The sequence below is a fragment of the Cupressus sempervirens genome, chromosome 7 (assembly GCF_028749045.1).
Source record: "Cupressus sempervirens isolate cs-2001-9-10 chromosome 7, ASM2874904v1, whole genome shotgun sequence".
In the NCBI taxonomy this organism is placed as follows: Eukaryota; Viridiplantae; Streptophyta; class Pinopsida; order Cupressales; family Cupressaceae; genus Cupressus; species Cupressus sempervirens.
This window is the reverse complement of record NC_143124.1, coordinates 688146298-688156297: the sequence shown is the minus strand read 5'-3', so window position 1 is coordinate 688156297 and position 10000 is coordinate 688146298.

Sequence of the window (10000 nt, the reverse complement as noted above, 5' to 3'; positions counted from 1 at the left end):
ATGAAAAATGTGACCAAACAGCCATCCACGACACCGTTTTTGGAGCTCGCCCAAATCGGCTCGGCCAGCATGGCTCACCCAGATCGGCTCGGCCAGCATGGTGACTTGCTGACTTGGTGAGAGTACTACGAACTGTCAAGAACAAAGGCCAATCTAACGTGCAAACTCTGCTAATGCGCAAACATAGGTTGCAATTATAGAGAAATTGCAAGGCTGTCACAATGGCCCGAGGCCAATGCTCCGACTACTAAGTCAATTTTCTCTTGCAATCGCCATGCCGCCGTTCACAGAGAGATCTTCCCAATCACTTGTGACGACGCACAATCCAAGTGCTAGACGCGAGCTTGCCCTTGAAAGGCCGCATTCCAAGACATCCCGATGACACATTGGAATGACAACTGCTGTCGAACCATTCCCAATGTTGTGCCGATCAAGTTGGCACAGAGGCGATCTTAGGGAGCTCCCGCGAATCAATCGAGAAGTGCTTTCGTAACCATCTCTCACAAAAACCAATGTTAACTGAACAATTTTAGAATCCAAGGCTCGTATCCATCGATATCGTCGGCACTACGTCTATATTCAAAGGCCACAGAGAGGTTCCGATAAGAGAAGCTCCCCTGCTCGCTTGCACAAACATCCCCAAATGCTAGACACAAGTTCCCGCCCTTAGCATCGCTCTCTAGATCACCACAATGAAACATTGGAACGACAACCGCTATCAAACAACTCCCAAATTTGTGCCGATGGAGTGAGAAAGAAGAGCCAGATCGGGTCGACGAAAACGGCTAAGCCAGATCGGGTCGGCCAGCATGGCTCGGCCACCATTTTTCGTCGAGATCTTTCGATATTAAAGCTCCCATGTAGCCGCGATAAGTACACCATGACAAATTGCTAGAGCGCCAAGCACCCATAGCAAATTGCCATTATACCAAGCAACACCGGAGTGCTAGACAAGGGCTCATGTTTAGATCAAGTTTTAAAATCACCAAAAACACACGCCATGGATCAGCAACCGCTGCCTCACCTTTTCCAAAATTGAGTCGTCGAAAAACATGATCTAAAGGAGAGCCGAGGAAAAGCACTGAGATCGCTTCATGCCCCTTTCATTGATTCAACATCAGCATACACCGTTTGAAAACCCAACAATCCGATCCGCCTAGACACCAATGTTGAATCAATGAAAGGGGCATGGGAGAGGCTCGCGGCAACAACCTCTCCTATATAAGCTATTAGTGCCAGGCTCTCTCTGTATTAGAAATCTGCGATAGCACGGACAACTCCCTTAAAAATGAAATTCAATGAAAAATGTGACCAAACAGCCATCCACGACACCATTTTTGGAGCTCACCCAGATCGGGTCGGCAAGAATGGCTCGCCCAGATCGGGTCGGCCAGCATGGCTCGCCCAGATCGGCTCGGCCAGATCGGGTCGGCCAGCATGGTGACTTGGTGACTCGGTGAGAGTACTTGGAACCGTCAAGAACAAAGCCCAATCATACATGCAAACTCTGCTACTGCGCAAACATAGGTTGCAATTATAGATAAATTGCAAGGCCGTCATAATGGCCCGAGGCCAATGCTCCGACTACTAAGTCAATTTTCTCTTGCAATCGCCATGCCGCTGTTCACAAAGAGATCTCCCCATTCACTTGTGACGAAGCACAATCCAAGTGCTAGACGCGAGCTCGCCCTTGAAAGGCCGCATTCCAAGACATCCCGATGACACATTGGAATGACAACCGCTGTCAAACCATTCCCAATGTTGTGCCGATCGAGTTGGCACAGAGGTGACCAAACAGCCATCCACGAAACCATTTTTGGAGCTCGGCCAAATCGTCTCAGCCAGCATGGCTTGGCCAGAACGGCTCGGCCAGCATGGCTCGGCCAGAACGGGTTGCCCAGATCGGCTCAGCCAGCATGGCTCGGCCAGAATGGCTCGCCCAGATCAGCTCAGCCAGAACAGCTCGACCAGAACGGCTCGCCCAGATCGGCTCGGCCAGCATGGCTCGGCCAGAACAGCTCGCCTAGATCGGCTCGGCCAGAATGGATCACCCAGATTGGCTCGCCCAGATCGGCTCACCCAGAATGGCTCAGCCAGAACGGCTCGCCCAGATTGACTCGGCCAGCATGGCTCGGCCAGAACGGCTCGCCCAGATCGGCTCGGCCAAAATGGCTCGCCCAGATTGGCTCAGCCAGCATGGCTTGCCCAGAATGGCTCAGCAGGATCGGGTCGACCAGAATGGCTCGCCCAGATCGGCTCCGCCAGCATGGCTTGGCCAGAACGGCTCGGCCAGATTGGGATGGTGACTTGATGAACGGACTTAGAGATTCGACTTGGTGGGCCGACCTAGCGGGGTGACTTGATGAACGCACTTGAAGGGTCGACTTGGTGGGGTGACTCTATGAACGAACCTAAAGAGTTGACTTGGTTAGAGTACTTGGCAGGGTGACTCAATGAAAGGACTTAAAGAGTCGACTTGGTGAGAGTACTTGGTGGGGCGACTTGATGAACGCACTTGAAGAATCGACTTGGTTAGAGTACTTGGTGGGGCGACTTGATGAACAAACTCAAAGAGTCGACTTGGTGAGAGTACCTGGTGGCTCGACTTGATGAGCAGACTTAAAGAGTCAACTTGGTGAGAGTACTTGGCGGGGTGAACTAATGAACGAACATAAAGAGTCGGCTTGGTGGGAGTACTTGGTGGGCCGACCTGGTGGGGTGACTTTATGGATGGACTTAAAGAGTCGACTTGGTTAGATTACTTGTTCTGGTGACTTGATGAACGGACTTCAAGAGTCGACTTGGTGGGGTTACTTGATGAAAGGAATTAAAGGGTTGACTTGGTGAGAGTACTTGGCGGGGCGACTTGATGAACGGACTTAAAGGGTCAACTTGGCAGGGTGACTTGATGAACGGACCTAAAGAGTTGACTTGGTGAGAGTACTTGGCGGGGTGAACTGATGAACGGACTTAAAGAGTCGACTTGGTGGGAGTACTTGGTGGGCTGACTTGATGAACGGACTTATAGAGTCGACTTGGTGAGAGTAGTTGTTCTGGTGACTTGATGAACGGACTTAAAGAGTCGGCTTGGCGGGGTGACTTGATGAAAGGACTTAAACAGTCAACTTGGTCGGGTGACTCGATGAATGAACTTAGAGGGTCGACTTTGCGGGGTGACTTGATGAACGGACCTAAAGAGTTGACTTGGTGAGAGTACTCGGTGGGGTGACCTAATGAAAAGACTTAGAGAGTTGACTTGGTGAGAGTCCTTGGTGGGCCGACCTGGTTGGGTGACTTCGTGAACTAACTTAAAGAGTCGACTTGGTGGGAGTACTTGGTGGGTGACTTGATGAACGGACTTCAAGGGTCGACTTGGCGAGGTGACTTGATGAACGGTCCTAAAGAGTTGACTTGGTGAGAGTACTTGATGTGGTGACTTGATGAAAAGACTTAAAGAGTCAAATTGGTGAGAGTACTTGGTGGGGTGACTTGATGAACGCACTTGAAGGGTCGACTTGGTGGGGTGACTTTATGAACAAACTTAAAGAGTTGACGTGGTGAGAGTGCTTGGTGGGGTGACTTGGTGAAAATAGTTAAAGAGTCGACTTGGTGAGAGTAGTTGGTCGGGTGACTTGATGAACGCACTTGAAGAATCGACTTGGTTAGAGTACTTGGTGGGGTGACTTGATGAACGGACTTAAAGATTCGACTTGGTGGGCCGACCTGGTGGGGTGACTTGATGAAAAGACTTAGAGAGTCAACTTGGTGAGAGTACTTGGTGGGCCGATCTGGCCGGGTCACTTGATGAACAAACTTAAAGAGTCGACTTGGTGAGAGTACTCAGTGGGCTGACCTGGTCACGTGACTTGATGAACGGACTTAAAGAGTCAACTTGGTGGGCTGACTTGGCCGGGTGACTTGATGAACGAACTTAAAGAGTCGACTTGGTGGGTCAAACTAGCGGGGTGACTTGGTGAGAGTACTTGGTGGGCTGACTTGGCAGGGTGACTTGATGAACGAACTTAGAGAGTCGACTTTGTGAGAGTACTTGGTGGGTCGAACTGGCAGGGTGACTTGTTGAACGAACTTAAAGAGTCGACCTGGTGAGAGAACTTGGTGGGCCGAGCTGGCGGGGTGAATTGATGAATGAACCTAAAGAGTCAACTTTGTGAGAGTACTTGGTGGGCCGACCTAGCGGGGTGAGTTGATGACCGAACTTAAAGGGTCGACTTGGTGAGAGTACTTGGTGGGCTGACCTGGCAGGGCGACTTGATGAACGAACTTAAAGAGTCGACTTGGTGAGAGTACTCGGTGGGGTGCCCTGATGAACAAACCTAAAGAGTCGACCTGGTGAGAGTACTTGGTGGGCTGACCTGGCGGGGTGACTTGGTGAGCAAACTTAAAGAGTCGACTTGGTGAGAGTAGTTGGTGGGCTGACCTGGCGGGGTGACTTGATGAACGAACTTAAAGAGTCGACCTAGTGGTTCGACTTGGCAGAGTGACTTCATGAACGAACTTAAAGAGTCCACTCGGTGGGCTGACCTGGCGGGGTGACTTGATGAACGAACTTAAAGAGTCGACTTGGTGAGAGTAATTTGTGGGCTGACTTGGCGGGGTGACTTGATGAATGAACTTAAAGAGTCGACTTGGTGGGGTGACTTGATGAACGCACTTGAAGGGTCGACTTGGTGGGGTGACTCTATGAACGAACCTAAAGAGTTGACTTGGTGAGAGTACTTGGTGGGGTGACTCGATGAAAGGACTTAAAGAGTCGACTTGGTGAGAGTACTTGGTGGCTCGACTTTATGAGCAGACTTAAAGAGTCCACTTGGTGAGAGTGGGCCTAACGGGGCAATGTGGTGAGTGGGCCTAACGGGGCGAGTTGGTGGGGTGACTTGGCGAGTGGTATTAGAGAGCCGACGTGGTGAGGCAACTCGGCGATTTGGTTCGTTGAGATGACATGGTGAGCTGACTTGGCGAGTCGACCCGGCAAGCGAACTTAAAGAGTCAACTTGGCAACGTACTCGAGTCGACTTGGTGAGGCGACCCGGCGAGCGAGCTCAAAGAGTCAACATGGTGAGGCGACTCATTGAGTCAACATGGTGAGGCGACTCATGGTGAGGAGCTATCCTTGAGGCGACTTGGTGGGCCTGCTTGATTAGTCGACTTGGTGAGCCGACCTGACGAGCTGACACGGTGAGCAGGCTTAAAGAGGCGACGACTTGGTGGGGTAACTCGGCAAGCCAACTTATCGAGGCGAGATGGTGAGTCGACTTGGTGAGCTGACTTGGTGAGCGCACTTAAAGAGTCAACTTCGTGAGGTGACTCGGCGAGTTAGCCCGCTGATGCGACTTGGGCGGGCCGACCTGGCGAACGAACTTAAAGAGGCGACTTGGGCGGGCTAACCTGGCAAGCAAACTTAAAGAGTTGACTAGGCAACGTACTTGAACAACCGACTTGGTGAGCTGACATGGTGAGTGGGCTTAGAGAAGCAACTCGGCGGGGCGACTTGATGAACGGACTTAAAGGGTCGACTTGGCGGGGTGACATGATGAACAGACCTAAAGAGTTGACTTGGTGAGAGTACTTGGCGGGGTGAACTGATGAACGGACTTAAAGAGTCGACTTGGTGGGAGTACTTGGTGGGCCAACTTGATGAACGGACTTATAGAGTCGACTTGGTGAGAGTAGTTGTTCTGGTGACTTGATGAACGGACTTAAAGAGTCGGCTTGGCGGGGTGACTTGATGAAAGGACTTAAACAGTCGACTTGGTCGGGTGACTCGATGAATGAACTTAGAGGGTCGACTTTGCGGGGTGACTTGATGAACAGACCTAAAGAGTTGACTTGGTGAGAGTACTCGGTGGGGTGACCTGTTGAACAGACTTAGAGAGTCGACTTGGTGAGAGTCCTTGGTGGGCCGACCTGGTTGGGTGACTTCATGAACTGACTTAAAGAGTCGACTTGGTGGGAGTACTTGGTGGGGTGACTGCATGAACGGACTTCAAGGGTCGACTTGGTGAGGTGACTTGATGAACGTTCCTAAAGAGTTGACTTGGTGAGAGTACTTGGTGTGGTGACTTGATGAAAAGACTTAAAGAGTCGAATTGGTGAGAGTACTTGGTGGGGTGACTTGATGAACGCACTTGAAGGGTCGACTTGGTGGGGTGACTTTATGAACGGACCTAAAGAGTTGACGTGGTGAGATTGCTTGGTGGGGTGACTTGATGAACATAGTTAAAGAGTCGACTTGGTGAGAGTAGTTGGTCGGGTGACTTGATGAACGCACTTGAAGAATCGACTTGGTTAGAGTACTTGGTGGGGTGACTTGATGAACGGACTTAAAGATTCGACTTGGTGGGCCGACCTGGCGGGGTGACTTGATGAACAAACTTAGAGAGTTGACTTGGTGAGAGTACTTGGTGGGCCGACCTGGCCGGGTGACTTGATGAACAAACTTAAAGAGTCAACTTGGTGAGAGTACCCGGTGGGCTGACCTGGTCACATGACTTGATGAACGGACTTAAAGAGTCGACTTGGTGGGCCGACTTGGCTGGGTGACTTGATGAATGAACTTAAAGGGTCGACTTGGTGGGTCGAACTAGCGGGGTGACTTGGTGAGAGTACTTGGTGGGCTGACCTGGCAGGCTGACTTGATGAACAAACTTAGAGAGTCGTCTTTGTGAGAGTACTTGGTGGGTCGAACTGGCGGGGTGACTTGATGAACAAACTGAAAGAGTCGACCTGGTGAGAGAACTTGGTGGGCCAAGCTGGTGGGGTGAATTGATGAATGAACCTAAAGAGTCGACTTTGTGAGAGTACTTGGTGGGCCGACCTGGCGGGGTGAGTTGATGACCGAACTTAAAGGGTCGACTTGCTGAGAGTACTTGGTGGGCCGACCTGGCGGGGTGACTTGATGAACGAACTTAAAGAGTCTACTTAGTGAGAGTACTTGGTGGGGTGACCTAATGAACAAACCTAAAGAGTCGACCTGGTGAGAGTACTTGGTGGGCCGACCTAGCGGGGTGACTTGGTGAGAAAACTTAAAGAGTCGACTTGGTGAGAGTCGTTGGTGGGCTAACCTGGCAGGGTGACTTGATGAACAAACTTAAAGAGTCGACTTGGTGGGCCGACTTGGCAGAGTGACTTCATGAACGAACTTAAAGAGTCCACTCAGTGGGCCGACCTGGCGGGGTGAATTGATGAACGAACTTAAAGAGTCGACTTGGAGAGAGTAATTTCTGGGCTGACCTGGTGGGGTGACTTAATGAATGAACTTAAAGAGTCGACTTGGTGGGGTGACTTGATGAACGCACTTGAAGGGTCAACTTGGTGGGGTGACTCTATGAACGGACCTAAAGAGTTGACTTGGTGAGAGTACTTGGTGGGGTGACTCGATGAAAGGACTTAAAGAGTCGACTTGGTGAGAGTACTTGGTGGCTCAACTTTATGAGCAGACTTAAAGAGTCCACTTGGTGAGAGTGGGCTTAACGGGGCGAGTTGGTGGGGCAACTTGGCGAGTGGTATTAGAGAGCCGACGTGGTGAGGTGACTCAGCGAGTTGGTTCGTTGAGATGACATGGTGAGCTGACTTGGCGAGTGGACCCGGCGAGCGAACTTAAAGAGTCGACTTGGCAACGTACTCGAGTCGACTTAGTGAGGCGACCCAACGAGCGGGCTCAAAGAGTCAACATGGTGAGGCGACTCATGGTGAGGAGCTATCCTTGAGGCGACTTGGTGGGCCTACTTGATTAGTCAACTTGGTGAGCCGACCTGACGAGCTGACACGGTGAGTGGGCTTAAAGAGGCGATGACTTGGTGGGGTAACTTGGCAAGCCATCTTATCGAGGCAAGATGGTGAGTCGACTTGGTGAGCTGACTTGGTGAGCGCACTTAAAGAGTCAACTTCGTGAGGTGACTCGGCGAGTTAGCCCGCTGATGCGACTTGGGTGGGCCGACCTGGCGAACGAACTTAAAGAGGCAACTTGGGCGGGCTGACCTGGTGAGCGAACTTAAAGAGTTGACTTGGCAACGTACTTGAACAACCGACTTGGTGAGTGAACATGGTGAGTGGGCTTAGAGAAGCAACTCGGCGGGGCGACTTGATGAACGGACTTAAAGGGTCGACTTGGCGGGGTGACTTGATGAACAGACCTAAAGAGTTGACTTGGTGAGAGTACTTGGCGGGGTGAACTGATGAACAGACTTAAAGAGTTGAATTGGTGGGAGTACTTGGTGGGCCGACTTGATGAATGAACTTATAGAGTCGACTTGGTGAGAGTAGTTGTTCTGGTGACTTGATGAACGAACTTAAAGAGTCGGCTTGGCGGGGTGACTTGATGAAAGGACTTAAACAGTCAACTTGGTCGGGTGACTCGATGAACGAACTTAGAGGGTCGACTTTGCAGGGTGACTTGATGAACGAACCTAAAGAGTTGACTTGGTTAGAGTACTTGGTGGGGTGACTTGATGAACGGACTTAAAGATTCGACTTGGTGGGCTGACCTGGCGGGGTGACTTGATGAATGGACTTAGAGAGTCAACTTGGTGAGAGTACTTGGTGGGCCAACCTGGCCGGGTGACTTGATGAACAAACTTAAAGAGTCGACCTGGTGAGAGAACTTGGTGGGCCAAGCTGGCGGGGTGAATTGATGAACGAACCTAAAGAGTCGACTTTGTGAGAGTACTTGGTGGGCCGACCTGGCGGGTTGAGTTGATGACCGAACTTAAAGGGTCGACTTGGTGAGAGTACTTGGGGGGCTGACCTGGCAGGGCGACTTGATGAACAAAGTTAAAGAGTTGACTTGGTGAGAGTACTCGGTGGGGTGCCCTGATGAACAAACCTAAAGAGTCGACCTCGTGAGAGTACTTGGTGGGCCGACCTGGCAGGGTGACTTGGTGAGCAAACTTAAAGAGTCGACTTGGTGAGAGTAGTTGGTGGGCTGACCTGGCGGGGTGACTTGATGAACGAACTTAAAGAGTCGACCTGGTGGGACGACTTGGCAGAGTGACTTCATGAACGAACTTAAAGAGTCCACTTGGTGGGCCGACCTGGCGAGTTGGTGGGGCAATTTCATGAACGGACCTAAAGAGTTGACTTGGTGAGAGTACTTGGTTGGGTGACTCGATGAAAGGACTTAAAGAGTTGACTTGGTGAGAGTACTTGGTGGCTCGATTTTATGAGCAGACTTAAAGAGTCCACTTGGTGAGAGTGGGCCTAACGGGGCGATGTAGTGAGTGGGCCTAACGGGGCGAGTTGGTGGGGCGACTTGGCGAGTGGTATTAGAGAGCCGACGTGGTGAGGCGACTCGGCGAGTTGGTTTGTTGAGATGACATGGTGAGCTGACTTGGCGAGTCAACCCGGCGAGAGAACTTAAAGAGTCGACTTGGCAACGTACTCGAGTCGACTTGGTGAGGCGACCCGGCGAGCGGGCTCAAAGAGTCAACATGGTGAGGCGACTCATTGAGTCAACATGGTGAGGCAAGTCATGGTGAGGAGCTATCCTTGAGGCGACTTGGTGCGCCTACTTGATTAGTCGACTTGGTGAGCCGACCTGACGAGCTAACACGGTGAGCGGGCTTAAAGAGGCAACGACTTGGTGGGGTAACTTGGAAAGCCAACTTATCGAGGCGAGATGGTGAGTCAACTTGGTGATCTGACTTGGTGAGCGCACTTAAAGAGTCAACTTCGTGAGGTGACTCGGCGAGTTAGCCCGCTGATGCGACTTGGGCGGGCCGACCTGGCGAACGAACTTAAAGAGGTGACTTGGGCGGGCTGACCTGGTGAGCGAACTTAAAGAGTTAACTTGGCAACATACTTGAACAATCGACTTGGTGAGCTGACATGGTGAGTGAGCTGACATGGTGAGTGGGCACATAGAATCAAGTCAAGCATGGTGACATGAGTGGTTTGAAAAAATTGCAGGCGATTAAGGCTCGAGGCGATTTGAGTTGGGGTTGCTGACACGATTCGGGTTGAAATCTTTGGGTGTTAACCAAAG